Below are 20,694 nucleotides of genomic sequence, written 5' to 3'. Positions count from 1 at the left end.
AGCACCACGGGAGAAGGGACGTGGGCGCTCCACAGGCCATGCTGACCACTGGTCTCCAACTGTGCAGAGGCTGTGTGCTAGCTCAGCACCCTGATGTTCTACTGCAGACCTTCCCCACACCTCACTTGGTGCACTCCGCGTGGTCTCCTGGAAAAAGGACTCAGCTGGGTCTGATCACCCATCTGTCTGCATCTCGGTACCTGCAGAATGTCAGAATTCACCCAAAAATCATCTTCAAGTTTCCCTGAGTTAGAACACATACGTGAACTCCATAGTGTACTTCCCTCTAAAATAAGTCCCAACAGAAATGACGTACATTTAGAGGAAAGTATAAATCATCATGAAAGCAAATGTTTACCCTCGCGGTCATTACACCGAGTCAGCTGAGCGCTCCCCACCAACAGACAAGCCACACTCTTAGATAACGAGCCTCTAACCCACTCAGACCACGAAGGTGCAGTTTGACAACACACCCCTGGAGCTGCGGAGGTAGCTCCTGGCAGAGTTCTTACCTAGGTCATGCCAGGCACAGGGCTCCATCCCCAGAACCTCAAAACAGTAACAACCAGGACTTATGCCCAGGTAATCACCTAACAGAGCCACTGTGGTCCGAAAGACATGTGAACTTTCCAAAGGGACGACACTCCCATGTACGGCAGGATCTCCTGGCTGCCAACCATGCACACTCAACTGCTTCTCAAGCTTTGCAGCTAAAGGAGAAACCTGGCTACAGATTATCTCCCCCTCACACACACAATCTCAACTTCTAACTGCAGGGACAGATGCTTAAAAATGTGCAGACATTAGGAAAATCAACTTTACTTGCTAAAGTTCACATTCCACACAGCCGGTAAACTTTCATCAACCTAGAAATAACTGATTAGCCAATCTTCCTGCAAAACCATTAAGAGATTCTGTTCTTCTGTAGCCCGGGCAATTTACAGAGGCTAATTTTAATCCTGCCACTACACCACTAATCCCAGGACTCCACAGAATTGTCCCCAAGTTTACATTGTGACAGTAAGTGTTTTTACCCAGAATCCATTTACTCGTGGCTGCATTTTTTAAAGTTTTAGGAACAAGATTGCCTTCTTTGCCTTTAAAAAAAAAAAAAAAGCCATTTATGGAAAAAGTGGAAAAAAGAAGCCACTTGGCACCATGGCTGACGATGCTCTTCCCAATCATGGTGATTTAAATCACACCAGTGTTGCTCAAAGAGACCGATTATCATCATCATGCTAATGTCATGCTAAAGACATGGAAAGCGTGGAAATGATTCATCTAAATCTGGAGGGAATATGATCATCAATGAATGATGACATTTTCTCAAAATGGCATTAAAATGGGCTCTGTGTTACTGATAATATCAATATGAATCATGGGTCACCCCAGCCATGTGCATTCACACGGCTCTCTGAGCAACACCCAGACTACCCCCACTACCACCCTCCACCCCTAGTCCACGAAGGCCTTGCTGGGGGGCACACACATGAGTGAACATAAATTTGTTGACTTCCTTCCTCAAAACAGGAAAAACAGTGTGATTAAGACTAGGCGCAGTGGGGCACACCTGGTAATCCCTGCGGCTCAGGAGGCTGAAGCAGGAGGATGGGAAGTTCAAAACCAGCCTCAGCAACATAGTTAGGGATTAAGCAACTCAGCAAGACTTTTCTCAAAATAAAAATCTAAAAAGGCTGGGCTGTGGCCTCTAGGTTCAAACCCTAGTACAAAAAGAAAAAAAAAAAAAAGACTAATAAAATCAAGTCAACAGGAAAGAGGCATCCAGAGGCAACTCCACAGCCAAAGGAGATGTGACAGACTGAGGGTCCTCTGCAATGCTTCCTATTAATAAAGGACTGTATGAAGCCACCGTGTGAATTAAATGCACTGAATTAAACACTTCAAACTCAACATGCGTAAACAAAGCAGGTCCACACTGACGCTCCATGAAACTATGACACAGGCACGTCTGGTGGCAGATGCACCTTCCAGGGGGAAAGACGCCAAGTCTGCAGGGGAAAAGGCTCTACACTTCTTAACCCCAAGTTAAAATCCCTGGCACAACCAGGAACAGAACAGTGATCCTCTCAGCTCAGCCCAACCTGGGGCTCTACTGGCAACCAGAACTCTCAGCCACTCCGACCGGCTCTCTTTTTCCTGAATTAACACAGTCACCCAACACTTACCAGCCAACGACTGCCCACAGAAGTGACTTCAGGAAAAGGAGAGCATGAGACCTGCGTGCTCCCCTGAAGCTCCCGCGGACCGAGAAGCTGCTAAGGCCCCGGCAAACCCTCTGCACAACTCCCAACCCATCCCTGGCTGCACTAAATTTCAAGGAACGTTCCTGAATGCCGAAATAAATCAAGGCCTAGCACAGTGCCTCGTCAGCGCACGCAATACAGGTTAAATGGTACCATATGGCAAAGACAGACACATGCTGCCCTTGGCTGAAACAAAGGACAGAGACTCCTAAACAAATGTCCCTTACTGACACATGTGAGAGTTGGAGACTGAAGAGTGTCCCGGTGTCGATGACAGTGAAAGAAATCACTCATCAGCCACGAACCAAGAATTAAGGGTTTTAATGGAGAACCTCGATTTTTAAGTCTCGCTTCTGTCCTGAAAGCTAACACCACGTTAACCTACACACATCTGAACAAGAAAAGAGCAGGAGAGCTGTGAGCAAAAGGCCGCGCTGACCTCCCAGAGAGTGGGAAGCAGGAGCCCAGTCTACCTGCTTCTCAAGGAAGAGCTACCTGCTTCACTCTGCCTGGAAACAAGGAGACAGCTCCATCTCCCTCCCACCCTCCCCTCCGCTGAGCACGGCCTCCACTTCACAATTACACACACGCTTTATCTCAGCAAGTCGATTTTCTGACTAGTAAAAGCAATTCCTGACGACCAGAAAAGTAAGAACCACACACACAAAACACACAAAACCCTCACCAGAGAGAGAGAACTTCAGTCGATGTTTCTTTATTCTCCTGAGTTATGTCTTACGCTTTACTTGTGAAACATATGTACACATTTGCTTTCTAAAAACAGTCAAAATTCTAATTTCTGTGATTTGTGATCTTTGGTACCATTTGGACTGAAGATTAAATGCCAGATCCCTTTTGGAAAACTACTTTTAAAGCACGTCGAGAGCCACAAGATCACACTTCTCCGCAGTTTGCATATGTGCATGGAAAGCACAGCTCTGGCCCTGGCAGTGCAGGCTACAGCTGCTCCCGTCACGTGTGGCCAGATGCAGGGCATAAAGAATGAAAAATGGACAGTTGCAACTGCTGACTGCCACCAGTTCATAGGAAACCCTCTCCACACCTCCACAGGCAGTTCGGTCTGCTAATACGCCGTTCCTGTGGCTTCCTAGGTCGTGCGCCCAAACTGCACCTCCCCAAACCAGAAAAGCAATCTCAAAGATGCTTTTTAAAGCCCGGGACGAGACACTCCAAATTCACAGTAAGTCTGTCTTTATTCTTCTTCCCATGATGCTAATTTTATTAATAGATTCTTCACAAATAGAAAGAAATACTAAATGTGATTCCTTTCTTGAAACAGGCTCACAACAACTTTCCAAAATTCCTAAAAATTCAAAGATAATATGGCCTCCAAAGATAACCTCACCTGACCACTCCAGGCAGAGGTCACTCCTCTAAACCAATGTTCCACCTCCCCCACTTCAAACTCAGTTGTTCCCAGGACAAGAAAGAACAGAGGCCAGGGCTGCATGTGGACATGCCGTCTCCTCCACTGCCGTCAGGTACACTCAAGCCCTAGGCAGGCTGCTGCCTGCACACTGGGCCCGCCGCGTAGGGGCCGCCTGGAGAGGACAGGAGGGGGATGGCCCACATCAGCACTGGCTGGTCCCCACACTCGCCCTCCCAGGACCTCCATCTTCCTCCCCGCTGGAGCACAACTCTCCCAAACGCCACCTACTTACCCTTCACAGAAGAACCACATCAGGATGCCGCAGCCCACTGGACAAGGCCGACTGAAAGGAGACGCAGCTCCCCACAAGAGTGGAAGGGCCGCTGCCTAGGCTGCCTGGCCCTGAGAGCTGAACACAGTCATAAAGTCTTCCACACACCAGCCTCGCCAGTTCTGGAAGCGAAGGCCCAGGTGTCCAGCCCCAGCAGCCCAGTGCAGGCCCTTGTGTGAGTGGCCGCGGGGCGATGAACAAATCAGGGCGCTGAGACAAAGCCCACATCCAGCCCCATGAGTGGTGCACTGACCCCTGGCACTTCCTCGTGCAGGCAGGAAGGTGAGAGTTAACTGGACTCTTCCACCACTGCCAGCCAGCGCTTCGGAGGGGAGGGATTAGGCTGCAAAGCACGCATCACTGAAAGGACTCACTGTGCCAGAACAGCCTCTCCAGGCACCGAGGTATACACACTCACAGCATGGGCGACGCCAGCTTCGGGAAGGAATGCTACTCCCAAGCTGAAATATTTATCATGCAGATATCTCATCCAACAAATTTAGGTTTCTTCTTGCTTTCTTCCCTTAGTCCTATTAATTATGACTAAATCTCATCAATCACAAAGTTGGACGGCTCTGGATAAATTTGGCCTTCTAGAAACCAAAGAGAAAGCTGATACGCAAGTCCTGCACTCAACAGCAATGCCTTCATCAGTCAGAAACCTGCTATATTATAAGCAAAACACCACTTGCAATCAGATAACCAACACATGGCCACAAGTCCCTTTCTCCTCAGTCAAAAGTAGAATACACACAGGACAGCACAATGTCCCCAGGGCCCAAACAAGCACTGGTAAGAGGAGAGCACAGGCCGGCTCCCTCCAGCCGGGGTAATCAGCTTATATTTCAGCTTCCTATTTCCCTTAATGCCTATTTCCATGGCATTAAGGTAAAATGCCGCTGAAACTCTCAACACAACTCAGACTTACAGCCACTCCCACAAAATTCTTTTTCTAAGATTCTTTGTGATAAATCATGAGTAAGACCAATATGGATCTTGGAAAAATTAATAAATAAAAACCCACAACAACCCCATAACCTGAGTCCTGGCTTTCAGGAAAGATCTAGGACTAAACTCTACTTAAATCACCAGATCGCACTTTCCTTTTTTGCCCATTTGGAAGACTGGAAGCATCTGTTAGAGTATTCCCCGCTTCAAAGTATTCCTTAAAGAATCTCCTTCTCTTTTCACAGAAATGTTGCTAAACTTAATCACATCAAATGCTTTACTTAAAAAGCCCAAACTATCTTCTCTTTGGACTCAGGTAAGAGGAGCTAAAAGTCTCATTTATGGAAGTAGAGACGATGTGCTTAATTTAACACTGTGACCTGTTTTACAAGAACTCCCTCACTCAGCTTACTTGATTGGGGTCTCTGGAACATCTTATAAAATCAGAAATGTAAGACTTTGGCATTCCAAGGAGAGAAAAATTAATCTCTAAATTAGTTACTTTGAAAAGCTGCAGTGCTAAAACACTCTGATGTAAACCATTTGTGGGACATTAGTAATTAATATTAAGTATACATCCCAAAGTTAAAAGTTCTTGACCCTAGAATGTTTCAGTATATTGCCTATTTGGAAAGACTTCTGATAAAAGCTTTCAGAAATACGAATAAGCAAATGTCCCTTCCTTCTATTCACTATTAAAAACAATGAGATGCTACCAAATACGCTACTTTGGTGTTCTGTTGCATTTCAGATAGGAATGTCCACTTCTCTTGGTTAGTTTTATTACAGATCATTGGCACTGCTATTCTTTTAGAATGTTAATGTATTCTGGATGTTTCAATATATTCAAATTAACCAAGCACAAAAAAAATCACACTGATAAACTAGAGAAATATTATACACATCTGTATCTTAACACATCAAAATTCTAACTCAGCTACAAAAATACTTACCAAGCTGCCTCTCCTAGAACCCATTCTAGAGGGCTATACGGTCACTCTGGTGAAACTAAAGATGTCCTCCTCCTGTGACCCAACTGTGAACACCCCTGACACCAGGCCAAGCTGCTCAACTGCCTTCTCCATTTTACTAAGGGGGAAAGGGGGCCCTCAAAGTCATACACAATAGTGGAGTGTCATGTATTTAACCATGGCCAGTCTGTGTAAATAAAAATGCAGCTATTTTGTGGCCACAATTAAAGACTGCAAGAAAAAAACAGAAACAAATGATAATATGAGCTCTTTTCTTAACATGGCAGTAGCAAGTATCCTATCAAATGGCAAGCATGCCTAGTTCCTTAAAGTAACACATTCCTCAACTAAAATGCTTCCATCATAACAGGGTGGTTTGCACCATAATCTCGAAAACATCCTGTTGGGGGGCTCTCCACTTTGTTTCTACTCCAGTGGACGCACATCTCTCAATTTTTAAGTCACCTTTAATCAAGATTAGAGACTTAATGGCAAGTTCATGGGACATGTTTTATGTTTAATTAAGACCTCGTCTAAAGTTCCTCTGTGACTCGCTGGTTAAGTGAGTGCTCCAGGGGTCCAAGCGCTCTGTCCTTTGTTATGCAGTGGACACCCCTAAAGGCCCAATTGAGCCCACAGGCACTTCGGGGCTTCTAGAAACAGTCCAGAACCTACTCCGGCCTCCTTATCGCCGGACACCGACTGGGTCACACACACCGGACACAACCCAACACGCGCAGCCCCTCGTCAAGATGCCCAAGACCAGGTGCCCACCGACCGCTCCCGCCCCAAACCTGCGCCCATTCCGCGCAGGACCCAACTCAGGTGGGAAGACTTATGTAACCTCCTCGGGGGGCCACGCCTTTCCCACCGCCCCACCTCCGCCAGAACAAAGTGAAGTTTAAAATAGAAACCAATTACCTGGTCTCGGCCGCCTCTGCCCCGAGCCAGCCGCGCCGCCCGACCCCGCGCCCCGCCCGCCCGCCCGCTGCGCCCGGGTCCGCACCGACCCCCGCCTTTGTTACGGTGCGAAGTTGGGCTGCGGGTCCCCGGCTCTTTCACTTCTTGGGTTACAGTGCAGCGTGTGACGTCCGCTCCACATGACGGGGGCGAGGGGCGGGCGCCCGGGGGCGGGGGCGGCGGGCCGGGCCTCCCTTCCCCGCCCACTGCCCGCCCCCTGGACGCCCGGCAACCCGCGGCACCGCCCCCGCCCCCAGGGCGGGCAGGTAGGCGCCCCGCCCCCGCCCGGCTCGCCCCCCGCCCCCGGCCGCGCACTTCGCCCCCCACCCCCCAACGGCGCCGGGGGCCCAGCGCCGCGGCGGCTCCGAGACACAGAAATAGGAATGATTTAATCCAACGACGAGCCCATTCCTCCCGCCGCAGAGCTCGCCGAGGGGGCGGGGGGGGGTCACGTCGGTAGGACTCGGGGTGGGGGCGTGGGCCGGGCACCAACTCGTCATGGAGTTGGACGTTTCCGGAGCCAGAGCGACGAAGGGCGCTTGGGGCCACCGATGGACCCTCGAGGTGATGTCGGCGCGGCCTGGCACAGACACACCCGGTGTGGATCAGGCCCCTCTTCCAAGAGGGAGGCCCCTGGGTCCTTAACCGATCCTTGCATTAACACCAACCGGAGTGTACAGAAGAACAGCACCCCACAGGGCTCCCCCAAAGACACAGCGTCTTCAACGCTTAAACAAGCAGAAGCTAAGTGGACCCGTCCATGCACTTCCTGAGGCGCGGGCTACATCAACCCCACAGCACTGACAATATTCCTGGGAAATCGCTGCAGAGTGAGTCCGTAGGAAGCACTGGGGTAGCCCGTGACGCCACCCATGAATACGCGCATTGTGCGGAGCAGATGCGGCCAGGGCGCAACATTCATAAGTGGGGTGGGCAGCAGAACTTTCACTGACCATAAGCAGTTCACATTCTAGAATTTGCCATGGGCTGAGTATCAACTTCCAGTGAGAAAAATAAAAACTGAAGTTGGAAGATAACATACTGCCGTTCACTTTTCAACGGAGTTAACCTCTGTTTCAACAGTCCGCCTTCTCTGTACCCTTTTCTCGCGGCGAGTGGGCTCCACCACGCAGACCCCAAATGCGCCAGGGCGCGCCTGACTGGTAAGAACCAGCCGGATGGAGCTGCACATTTCGATTCCTCAATTGCTAAGAAGCATAATCATATCTTCCTCTTTTCCCCTGCTGCAGGTTTCAACTTGAATCCAAAAGTACCTCTAATGCCCATTCTTCATAGGAGGGCGTTCGAAGGGGGCAGAGTCTCCACTTAGGATTGCTGTGTGCGCGTTTAGGTGGACAGACTTGGATAAACGCGTGTCCACGTCTAAATCACACATCTGTGCAAATGCAGGAACCTGCGGATGCGCGGGTCTGGACGGATTTAGTGTGCAGACACACGGGCGCATGCACACGCGCGCGTGCGCGCGCTCACACACACTCACATCCCAAATTACCTCCGGGATGGAAAAAATCGCTTCGGATTGGCCAACAGAGCCGTCACTCACACCCAGGGGGCAGGGAGACTTCGCCAGGCAGTTTCTTTTCTCTTTTCTCCCTACCGTCTCATTTAATGTTAAAACAACAGGCAGACCCTGAAAGTTAGCCATCTACGCAGGGAGTCTGCCTCCTTCAAGGCGGGGAGCATCAAACGGTCTCTACTTAAATATATCTCCTACTTTCACAATGGTCGAAAAGGGAAATTAGCAGTCGGGTGAGGCAGCTCCATGTAAGGAGGAGGGGGTCATCCGGGAGGGGTGGACGCCGGTGAAGAGTTGTTCTCACACCCAGAAAGGACTTTGACCTTTCATTGATTTAGAAATTTTTTTTTTAAAAAAAATGTTTTTCACAGGTCAGATTATAACACACGCTCATCCCTAATTTTTTAGCTCATTATTTTATTTTTATTATTTAAGCATGCGCCACAATCATGCTTCCTTAAGAAAGAACTGACCTATTTTTGGCTGGAGATGAACGACCATGTTAACAGATGTTAATCTTGTAATCTGTTTTTCCTGTAAGCACTTTACATACCCGGGTTTCAGACCTTAAAAATAACATCTTTTCCAAAAAGACCTGACGTCACAATTCACAGTGAAAAATCACACTCCCTCTTCCAATTTTTTTCCCTGCAATGATTTCAAAGACATTAAATCTTTTTCACTTTATAAATGCTGATTTGTTCTGCCTCAACTCCCACAGGCTTTTATTTGCATTTCAAATTCCACAGGTTACACCAGTCGCCTTTTCAAAAAATGTAAACCAACAATGAAGCAGCAAATGGCTTTTTGTGCATCTGGATTAAATAAGGCACAGAATGAATATGTTTAAAAAGAGGGCTGTGCAAGTTGATCTTTGCACACCCGGAGACCAAGTGACTCTTTATCAGTAAGCCAGCGGAATGAGTGAGATACAAACACAGCCCCAGAGCTCCTGGGCTGATCCTGGTCTGCTGCGGGAAGCTTATTAACTTCAGTAATAAATGGGGCTGACTTACAGACCCACATTTTTCGTGTTAAAGGCTGGTTCTCTTGGGTCTCTAATTGCAGCGATCCACTAGCTTCCTAGGTCACAACGCCCGATTGTCACCACACACCAACCTTCCTCCATAAACCGCTGGTTTAAATACCCCACTCGGCTGGCTTTTAAACTTATTCATAACAAAGTTTCTTTAAAACTTGACGAGGTGGTTTAATCTAAACACCGATCGTAACTATTCTCCCTGAAAATGGCAGAGAAGGTGTCTTTCCAACCCCCGCCCCCACCCCGCCAACGCACATCCCACTGCACCCTTCTCTTACACACCCGTGTGTGTGTGTGTGTGTGTCTGTCTGTGTGTGTGTATCGCCATCGATATTCCCCTACCCCCACCCCCCACCCTTCTCCGACCTCAGCAAGACTCGGCTCCTCTCCGAGGAGTCCCTGCCCCCCAGGTCCCTTCCCCACCCCACTCGGAGTCACGGAGAGAAGCTCGCCCCCGCCCCCACCCCTGCCCGAACTTCCCTTCCCCGAGCTCCCACTTCTTTAATGTTAGGATCACTCAAAAGCTCCGGGCTGATGGGCAGGCAGCAGGGGAGAGGGCAGTAGGAACAAACCACCACCACCACCACACCACCACCACTACCTCCCGCCGCCCCCCCCGCAAACATGTCCCTTAGGCAGCAGCGCTCAGTGCCCACAGGCATCGATCCCATCCGCCAAACCCTTAATAATTGAAGCGGCTCCTCGGGCCCCACAGCCCATCACCCACCTTCATTAGCCAGAGCGTTTTACTTTAAAGTAAGGCAATTTGCTCTTTGTCTCCTAATGGATGAAGAGCGCATCGGAGCTCCCCTCCTCCCGCGTCGCCTTTGACGAAGTGTACAAAGCCAGAGCCTCTTCCGCGCTCCCATCCTGGCCCCCACCCCGCCCCTCCACTGCGGTAAAAACCACCTCCCGGGCGCTCGCCCGCCGCCCGAAGTTGCATCTTCCCACTCCGGGAATGGCAGAGACGAGCAACTACCAACAGGGAAAGCCAAGTCGCCCCCCCGCCGCGCCGGGGAGCCCCACCTCGGCGTGCCCCCACCCCACAAGGCACACCAGAGTCTCAGGCACGGCCAGGTCCCCAGCCTCTACGACCCCGCCCGCGCGCGGGCGCCGCAGCGCCCCCGCCCGCGGCCCCTACCTTGGCGGGGAGGCGGCGGTACCGGGGAGGAGGACGCGCACGCCCCGCGCATCTGAAGGTGAAGCTGAGCGCCCGCGGCGCGGAGCCGAGCGCAGCACTAGACCGACCGCGCCAGCTGCGCCCCGGCGCGGGGGACGCGCGAGGGCGCGCGGGGCCCGCCACGCTCCCGGCCCCCTCCTCGCGCCGCCCGCGCGCGCCCCGGACGCGCCCGCCCCGCTGGGGCCCCGGCGCCCGCCCAGCACCGGGGGCTGTGCGGTGCAGGGAGGGGGCCTGACGCCCCCCGCCCGGCGCAGGCCCCAGGCTTCCCCCAGCCCGGGAATGGTCTGCCCTGTAGGAAACGCACACGCTCCACTATTGTCTCATCAGCACAAAGTTCTGCCACACTGCGGAGAAAGTCTGGAGGCTCACGATGACTCAGACGCAGATAATTCTTCCCCTAATCGCACTGAATCACGATCCCAGCGGCTAGTGGTCGCCCCCTCTTCTCAAGGTCTCAAGCTGCCGCAGCTCGGGTTCCTGGAGGCTGTTTACGCGCGCACACACACGCACGCATCCATACGTGCAGACGTGCTCAGGATGCAGGTCCAGCCGGCTCACGCACCTGGGCACAGAGCCTCAAGCCAGATGAAAACCTGGAGACCCTTCCTGTGGTCCCAGATTTGTGTGCGTTCCTGAACTTCCTGAGGAGTGTTTCTGGAAGTTCGGGTGCAGAGTATCAATACACGAAGTCCCAAATCGAGAGCCAAGGGTATGCTGCAAAGAGAACAGCTGCTCTGCTGAGTGGAGCTCAAACGCGATTGTCACTGTGGCTGTTTACTCGTATCCTTGAAAGTTCATCTCGTTTTGCTTTTGTTCTTAAAACTTCATTTCTTCGCCTCAACTACTCTACGTGGGACGTAGTTAGTTACAATAAATTGAGTCTGGGAATAGAAATCCTAATTTAACTCCAAAGAGCTTTAATGGTACTTGGCAGGGAGGGGCTGGAGGGGGGAGGGGAGTTGGAAGCGGAGGGGGGAGGGGCCGGGCAGCGCGCCCCGCGATCCGCGGTGACGTAGGCCAGGGGAGCCGTGGCCTGCGGAGGGGCAATACTATCTTCTCCCACCAGGCTCTTGGCCATATTGTTCTGCTTTTCCGCGTGATAACTCCGCAGTGGAGGTGGATTCTGGCCAAGACGCCAACGTGGCTCTGCTTAACAATCGGCGCCGCAATCCGGGCGGGTTACCTTTCGCCGTGGCATTTCTCCATGCCCGGCGCTCGCTGCTCTGCTCGTGCAGCCCGAGCCCTCCCCAGCTAGTGGCATTTACAACGGAAACTCCTTCAATATAGACGAGCTGCAAAGGGCGGTGCTGGTGCCCTGGCGGAGCTGGAAGTCGGCGCGGGGCCGTTCTGCCTGTGTGAGGTTCTCACGTGCGAGTGTGTGTTTCACGGGAGGAGAGGGGAGCAGTGGAGGGAAGAAGATGAAGACGAGGAAGGATGCGCGGATCACGAAATGTAAGCGCAGCGCGACTAACGATCCGCACCAATTTGGAGAGCAGGCATGTGAAAGGTCATGGACAATTGTTGCTGGTTTCAAGCCTGCGTGCCTAAGTGGGGTGTATTCTTGAGCAATCCCATTTAAGTCTGATTCACTGAAAAGTATTGAAGTGCCCACAATTCATCACAATACACAGTGAAAACTCACAAATGAGAGTGTTGCCCAATTCAACTATTAACATATAAGTAAGTAGCATGTGTAGACATTGCATGTGTGTTATGTACTCTACAACAGACTAACATTCTCATGCCATGAATCTTAACAATTTGGGGTAGTATTTTGAAATGGATGAGTCGGTGTAAATCTACTATATTCATCTGCATTCTTGGGTCAAATTTCAGACTACAGTGATGCACTAATAATTTCCATGTGTTGAAAATCCACATGTTAGATCAACAAATGGTAAGCAAACTTCCATTCTGCACATAGTATTGTAAAACCTCCATGGCTTTTCTCTTCTCGCCTGGGTAGGGCCCTTCTTAACCCATCCACGTGATTCCACTAAGGGCTTTGTCTGTCACAAGAATATTGTGCTTTTAAACGTTCTGATTTCCTTTCTTCCACATTTCTCTACGATGCACACAAAGTCTGAGAATGTAATGTTGATGGATGAGCAAGAGTCACATTCTGTGCCAGTGAGGCAAGCAGAGAAAAGGGCAGCCCCACTTTGTTACTAAGTTGAAGTGTATTTATATCAGTTGTAGCAAAGTTCTGACCTTTGTTTACTGATAGAACACCACTCCCATCGTGTTCTAGACACCAAAAACAGGTATGAAAATGTAATAGCCAATGTGTTCCCATGCTATTCCTATGACATAGATAGCATTGCCAAAATTTCAACTGTTTAATAGCTTCACACGTATACAGTAGCCACGAGAGATCCAGGACCCTTTCTACACATAATACAAGCCCCTGGGTTCCCTAGGAGTGCGTCTTCTGTTTTGAAATCTTTAGGTATATGACAGTCCTTGGGCAGAGCAAAGTCAGCAGTATTCATGGTTGGTTTTTGGATATTTATAGCATAATAACAGACAGTAATTCTGGATGATGAAATGGATGGGGGAAGAAAACACTTTCCCTTGCCATTGCCTAATGAATTATTTGCTCAGCATTTGGGACTCTGCTCCTTCCAGCAATTTGATGAGGTAACCTTCAGTGATTGGAGACATTTCGATAAGAACAGCTCTCGAGGGATTCTAGTAAAGAATAGCTAAGAGTAAAAGACAAACAAAAGGCGAAAAGAACCCTCCCCCCCAGAAAGGCCTTGCCTGTGTCCAAGACTGAATGGAAACTCCCACAGTGGGGCAGGAAGTCCCAGGAAGGTGCCTGCTGCCCACGCAGGTCAGGGCACTCCTTAGCAGTGAGCCCTACCTTAGTTCTGGTGAATTTATTAGGGTCTTCTAAATTACATCTCAGAAAGGAGAATGGCATGTCCCTTTCTGTCTTTCACTCTCCCAACTAATGTGAATTCACACACCCCTGAGGGGATTAGGGACAAATTTGATTTAAGTTGTCAACAAGTGTTCCTAGGTGGAGGGAGAGTGAGAAACAGGATTATGTTGTCTGGAGTAAGAAACATTTCACATATAAATGAAACTGGCCATTTAATTCCCAATATTTCAAAAATCAATGCTTCTTTTCTAAAATCTTTGCCTTTCATGCAGCCTCAAAACTCAGAGCCAGGCTCGGTGGTGCACATCCCTAATCCCAGCAGCTCGGAAGGCAACTCAGTGAGCTCTGAAGCAACTTGGTGGGACCCTGACTCACAACAAAAAGTAAAAAAGGGCTGGGGATGTAGCTCAGTGGTAAAACACCTCTGGGTTGGAGACCTAGTACCCTCCTGCAAAAAAAAAGAAAAAAACAAACAAACCTCTGACTACTGTATTGAGAAACACAGGGAAGGAAGCCTAGCACGCGAGCTTGGGTGCCCTCATGGGAGCTGAACACATGGCAGTCCCTCCGAGGCTGGTGAGGCTGGCTACAGCGTTGTGATAACACTGTGAGAGTCCTCTGTGTAGTGACTTCAGCCTCCTGGAATCTGAAGTTAACTCACAGAATATTTGGAATCTTGATTTGGAAGCTATCTCAGTTCCATTTCTTTCCTTTCACTCTGCAGGTGATGGACTGACGTAGTCATGAAATCGGTACCATGCATCTCTACACACATCACCTCTTATGAAGCTGTGCCAGACTCTTCATGTTGGCACCCAGAAGCTTGCCAAGGAGCCTTCTCTTGGGATTTACGCACAGGACAAGTCAGGGTCCAGCTGCTGTGGTTTGACTTAGGGTTGGGACTTTCATGTTCTTGTAGCACTTGTGGAAATTTGTTTGCCTCTCTGCAGAAGGAAGTCTGAAGCTACCTTCAGAGGTAGCCACCTGAAGATTCTGTGAAAAATGTATCCCTTTGCTGGAATGAAATACCTTGCTCCTTTTTCCCCATGGTGAAAATCATAAGAATTTTCCCGGAGAATCAGCATTTTTAACAATCTGTCCTTGTTTTCAATATAGAAAAAAAAAAAACTGCATGACAACACACCATTCTTACTGCCGCGCAGGTTTTCTTCTACGGATTCAAGCAACGACGTCACGTTTTCTCACCATTTGCAGTTTTTGGTAACTCCATCAGGACTTCACAGCAGGTAGACAACCCTCAAATCTGTTCTTAATTTCAACTTAACTAAAAGACTCTCAGCAACAGCTGCCTTCAGAATAACTGGTACAGAATTCCACAGATGTGGTTCATAATAGTTTAAAGAATAAAAGGAACTAGGCCCCAGAGCAGAATTCACTTAAGGAGAGACAAATTCAATAAGGGTTTCTCTTTTGAAAGATTTCCCATGTCCGGGAAGAGAGGGGCCTGCCTCCCTTACTCCCTTTTCTCACAGTCCCCGTTACATTAATTACTTTACCTACAGGTTGTGACCTGTTAACGCCCCGCATTTACAACAGCAAGACCACTGGCTCCCTCAGCCCTCCCGGCTCAAGGTGTCTCCCCAGCATCACTGAGTGTGTGTGCACATTTATTTAAACTTCTCTAGCAGAACTGAGAGAGAACAAATGAGGGAGCCGGCAGCCTGTCTTCCGCCGTGGGCAGGCCATGTCCGCCTGCAACGAGGCCAACAGGGAAGACGTGCTGAAGACTTTCGCGTGAAATCACACGGACACGTGCAGGCCAGCTGCAAGGAGGGCAGAAGGGCTCTCCGGAAGCGACAGGAGTGATTGGACGGGTGGTCATGATCAGGGAGTCAGACACCGTCAGTGGAGAGGCTAGGTACCATTTAGGAAAGGACTTCTTTTTTTTTTTTTTTTTTTTTTTTTTTGTGGTGCTGGGGATTGAAACTGAACCCAGTGCCTTGTGTCCATGAGGCAAGCACTCTACCAACTGAGCTCTATCCCCAGACCCTGGACTTTTTTAATACACATAACAAAATGTACCATTTTAACCATTTTAAAGTATACAATGCAGCATCATTAGGTATTTTCACAGAGAACTTCATCTTTCCAAACCAGCTGCACCTGAAACACCACCTTCCTGCTCTCCATCCCCTGCCCCTGGGGTCCAGGGGAGCGCTCCCTCTCTCCCTTCCATCTTCCTTCTGTGAGTTTTACTCTTTTAGGGACCTCAATAAGTGAAGTCCTGCAGCACTTGTCCTGTGTCACTGGCCCAGCATCATTTCACTCAGGATGACATCCTCAAGGTTCACCCATGTTATAGCAAGTAACTGGACACACACACACACACACACACACACACACACTTTTTCCCCCTTGAGACAGCACCTGGCTGGGTGGCCCAGGCTCGTTCTCACTCTCAGTCCTCTCACCCCAGCCCCTGGTAGCTGGGATCATAGGTGTGTGCCACCTCACTCAGCAGCTGATGAAATTTTGCCTCCTTTAAAAAAGACAGAAGCGTGCTGGGGGCGCAGCTCAGCAGTACACCACTTGCCTTGGACGTGTGATACCCTGGAGTTAACCCAGAGCACTGCAGGAAAAAAGAGGCAGATTATAAATGGAAGCAAGAGCTCCTCCCCTCCAATAAAAAGAAAAAGATAAAAAATCTTATAAACTAGGCACTGAGGCAGGAGGGTCACAAGCTCACGGCGTCTCAGCAACTTAGTGACACCCTGTCTCAACATAAAAAAAAATTTTTTGTTAAAGAACTGGGGCATATCACTCAGTGCTAAAGCATCCTGGGTTCAATTTCCAGTACCAATGAAAAACAAGCAAGCAAACAAAGACCTTATTAATGGAATAGCTATAATCTTACCAAAAATAATCCTCAAGAATTTTTCTGCTGCTCCCTGAAATGGTTGGTTCCTTATCCAGATGCTCAGTGGATGCCCACCTTACTTCAGGGTTCAGCAGAAATCTGATAAGCCCCACTTTCTTCCCTGGTGGAAGCCAGCACTTGGGAAACCGCGTGGAGCCAGCCTGAGCCAGGCTTTGAGATGAGTCCGGGTAGCATTTTCAGAATTCATCGATGACTTACAACCAGGCTACAACCAAAAAGCAAAACAAAAGAGGAAACAAAATGTCAAGGCATATTTAAAAATCAGAAAATGAAGGCCAATGTAGAGAAATAGAAGAGCTGATCTGCCCTGCGCTGGAGCCCGGCTGGTCGGTGCAGAGCCTCCTCCAAGACCATGTGTCTCTCTGGAAACTGGCGCAGGCCAGGTCTCTGAGGCCACCTATGGGTGCCCTTTGGGAAGCAGGTCCCCAGTGTGCCACGACAGATGGGAGCCAAGTGCCGCATGGAGTTTTGTCAAGAGACTGGTGGTTTGCTCTCCAGTTCTGCAGCTCGTTGCAGGGTCTCACAATGGCTGTGCTTCTGTGTTAGGGTGAGGAAATGCTGTTAAACAGTCGCACACCAAAAAATCAAACATGTCACACAAGTTGCGGTGTCCCACGACAGTCATTCATTCACCCCACACTGACTGCCAGGCACCAGATCCAGTGCTCATTTTAAAAAGAATTTATTAAAGGCTTCCTTGTGGCATCTGTGTTAAGAGCTGGTATTTCATGTCACTTGCTACGTCACAGTAGTCCATCACGAAAAAGCCACACTCATTCCATGCAAGGGATGCAGAAGGTGAGGCTCTGAGTTCACGGCCGGCCCAGGGCAAAGAGATGGCTGTGGCAGGTTTAGGGGCTGGAGGCAAGGGCCTGGGCCATGGCAGGCTCTTGAAGGCAGCGGAGACTCAGCTGGCACTCCGAGGGTGACCCTACAGACACCATATCCTTGCTATAGGTGTGGAACCAGCTCTCATGCCATTCACTGCCCAGCTGCAACACGTAGGTCACATGCATCTTCTGACTCTCTTCATCACCCACATCAGCATCTCTCACTGTCCACCAAGTGCTGCTGCCTTCACACACCCGTTGTGCAACACACATCTGTGCCAGAGCGCCCACTAGCTGGTAGAGACACAATCTCTGTGCAGGTCTTTTTCGCTGGGCACCATGGCCACACATATAATCCCGGCCACTCGGGTGGCTGAGTCAGGAGGATTGCAAGTTCAAGGCCAGCCTCAGCATCTTAGCAAGACCCTAAGCATCTTAGCAAGACTGAGTCTCAGAATAAAGATAAAAAGGGCTGGGACATGGCTCAGTGGTAGAACACATGTGGGTTCAATCCCTAGTGCAAAAATGGAAGAAAGAAAATCTTTTTCATTTAGTTTCTCAAAGGATTTGAGTTGACTTTTAAAAACAAAACAAAATACAAAAGGATCATATACCAATGAGAGGAATCAGGTCAAGAAAATGGGAGAAGAAAATTGGTGAACTCAGGGCCACCTAAGCCCAGCCCAACTCAGCACAAGCACATGGGTTGCGTGTTCCCTGTCCTATGATTGTTATAGATGGCAGAATTTGCCTCTGAGCTTCCTGGTATTCAAAGCAAAGAGGGAAGCACTATTCTTTACAAGACCTGTACTGTGTGTAGAATGAGAATGTAATAGACTATCTTCCCAGCAATACTGTTACAAAAGAAAAAAAAACCTGGCAGTGTTCCTCATTCCAGTTTGGAAGCAAAACAATCAACCTATAATTCAATAATAATTCATACTAAGTATTTCATCTAACAGGTGAGAACCACACAGCTACTATGCCCAAGGAAAGTGCGAATCACAAAGTCGTCTCCATGGGAGTCAAGGGTGGTGTGTTTTCTCCCATATGTGGAAGCCGAAGAGAAAAAGGGGGAAGGGGATTTCCATGACAGTAGAGGGGAGACCAGTAGAGCAGTGGATGGGGACGGGAGGGAAGGCGAGGTACTGGACAGACTGTGCCATGAGTGCGTCATGAACATCGCACAGTGAACCCGCCGCCTTGTAGACTCACAACGTTCCAATAAAAATAAGAAGTGCAGGTGTTGTCGCAGAACATCAGGGTGGACAACGGTGAGCTCTCTAATGACAGAGCCCCCAATCCCTGCCACGGTGCAGTCCCTGGTATTATCGATACCGTGAGTTGTCTGTCAGTTAGGACGTGGTGGTCAAGCGTCAGGAGGTGTGCGCCTGCTGTCCCCACTGTGGGAACACACGGAGTGAGGTCGCTTCTGGAGTCGCTCCTCCTTTTCTTCATGAGTCTTTATATTTTGTTTCAAAGACTGTCATTCACAGGTATCATCATGCTTAGCAGAATCCCGGAATCCCTGGAGCGCAGATATTTACAGACTTTCCTGTGGAGACCCAACAGAGATGTTCCCAGCATGCACAGAGCCGGCCCCTTCCTCCGAGGTGCCCTGGCCACTCATGCACGTGGGGCAACTTGAGGCCCTGTGGCCGAGCTCTGGTTCCCATAGGCCGCACCCTGCTTCTTCCTGTGGAATTCCAGAGCTGACCAGCTGGGCCTCTGTGACGAGGGGGCTTCCCGCCCAGCCCCTAGACTTGCCAACTCTGGGGTGGGGCGTCCTTCAAGCATCATTGTACCTGCTGCCAGGGCAGGATCCAGACGAGCACTTCAACCACTTTATTTCCTGCAGCTTATGCCCTCTGGCTTCTAGAAAGCCTTTATTTAAAATAAATACAGAAAAGATGTGTTACACTCTGATTCAGGATACAAGACAATCCTCCATTAAGTACCAGACACTGTTCAAACAAAGCTCATGGATGGACTGACAAATTTACAAAAGCCGGGACCCCAGAGGAGGGGCTGCCTCCTGCCTGCTCTCCCCTGGTGCTGTGCAGGCTGCGGCCCCAGGGCCAGCAGAGGGGTCTTGCCTTTCCTTCCCATGAGCCTCAGAGTCACACAGCTCTGTAAGTCCAGGTGCGTAAAAGTGAAAGGGGATGCTGAAACTGAGTGACTCTCTGCCTGCCCGTTTTTCTACAAGATAAACAGTCCTCCATGTTCAGGGTGGAGAAGACAATACTCCACTCTTCAGCCGCTCCCAACTCCTCTTGTTCTCAATCGAAACTGAGCTTTTTATCTGGCTGTTAAAATCAGGCTTCACCAGGATAGTGGCTTATAGACAAAACCAATAATGCACTTCAATTCCAGATCTTGCATTCTTTAAGAAGCATTGTTTTAGTTTATTTTGTGATGTGGAGTGGTGGGGGGGTTTCAATCCAGGGCCTACATTGAGCTACACCCCCAGTTCCAGGAAACTCTATGACATGATTTTACTAACATTTCCAGTTGTAGGAAACTTTCACGTGGACAAAAAGCATCATTTGCAAAGCCATATTGGTAAAGCATCACCTAGGTGATGTAGACTACTCACCTTTTCAGTGCCAGGAAATGTCACCTTATTTTTAAGCACTGTGGCATGCTCACCCAACGCTGGTGCTAACATTTCTGATGAAACTGTCTTTTGAGTACCTACAACAGAAGAATTTTAAAAACTAAACTGCTTTATATAACTATAACTATACTATTTCCATTTCCAAATGTCTGTCTCTCCCCAGTATTGACCATCATGCAATACTGCTGCCCGGTTTCTTGCTGTCCTAAATTACATGGAAGTTAATGGTGCAAACACCCTTTCATTTTAGTGCCCCTCCACTCTGGGGGAACTAAGCAGGGAGCAAGACAAACCCTGCCCATCTGCATGAGGGTGCTAGAGTGTGGATCTGGACTGTGGCCCAGGCCCACAGGTTTGAAGGTGTGGCCCCTGGCTGGGCCTTCAGGAGGCGGTGTCTGTGGAAGGAGGGTAAATCACTGGGGTTCCCCCAGGGGCACCGTGAGACCCTGGTCTCTCCTTCCTTTTTCTCTCTCTGGCAGCCATACAGCAAGCAGCCTCCTCTGCTAATGCTCCTACCATGGACTGAAACCTGCAAAACTGTGACCCAGAAGAAACCTTTCCTCTTTTTGAGTTCATTATCTCAAGTATTTGTTATAGGAACGGAAAGCTCACTAACACAGATGGTAAAGTATTTGGTTACCGATAGAAAGTTTTAAAATGGCGCATCCAAAAGTTATTTCAGGGGTTGTGGGTGCAGCTTAGTCATAGAATGCTTACCTAGCATTTCTGAGGCCCTGGGTTTCACCCCCAGCATGGCGAAAGAGAGAGAGAGGGAGGAAGGGAGGGAGAGGGAAAGAGAGAAAGAGGGAAAGAGGAAGAGAGAAAGTTGTAAAAACCG

The 20,694-nt window shown here is 49.4% G+C and overlaps 1 protein-coding gene and 1 long non-coding RNA gene across 10 annotated transcripts in view; one reads left to right on the top strand and one right to left on the bottom strand.

Annotated features, from left to right (window-relative positions):
• Nucleotides 1–11,043, bottom strand: part of Znf516 (zinc finger protein 516) — a 104,576-nt gene extending 93,533 nt beyond the window's left edge. For 2 of the 9 annotated variants that reach the window (XM_078029864.1, XM_078029869.1), the window contains exon 1: nucleotides 10,585–10,741. The gene's annotated coding sequence lies outside the window, so the exon portion shown is untranslated. The other 7 variants (XM_040271926.2, XM_078029867.1, XM_078029865.1 and 4 more) reach the window with 7 other exon arrangements.
• Nucleotides 11,044–11,271: 228 nt separating this feature from the next.
• Nucleotides 11,272–17,114, top strand: LOC120885282 (uncharacterized). Its single transcript, XR_013429458.1, has 3 exons — nucleotides 11,272–11,403; nucleotides 12,394–14,086; nucleotides 14,235–17,114. It is a non-coding gene; the product is annotated as an uncharacterized LOC120885282 (long non-coding RNA).
• Nucleotides 17,115–20,694: the final 3,580 nt, after the last annotated feature.

This window comes from Ictidomys tridecemlineatus, chromosome 13 (assembly GCF_052094955.1).
Source record: "Ictidomys tridecemlineatus isolate mIctTri1 chromosome 13, mIctTri1.hap1, whole genome shotgun sequence".
Taxonomy (NCBI): domain Eukaryota; kingdom Metazoa; phylum Chordata; class Mammalia; order Rodentia; family Sciuridae; genus Ictidomys; species Ictidomys tridecemlineatus.
Note: the sequence above shows the minus strand (reverse complement) of the source record. Positions and strands in the feature narration are given on the sequence as shown.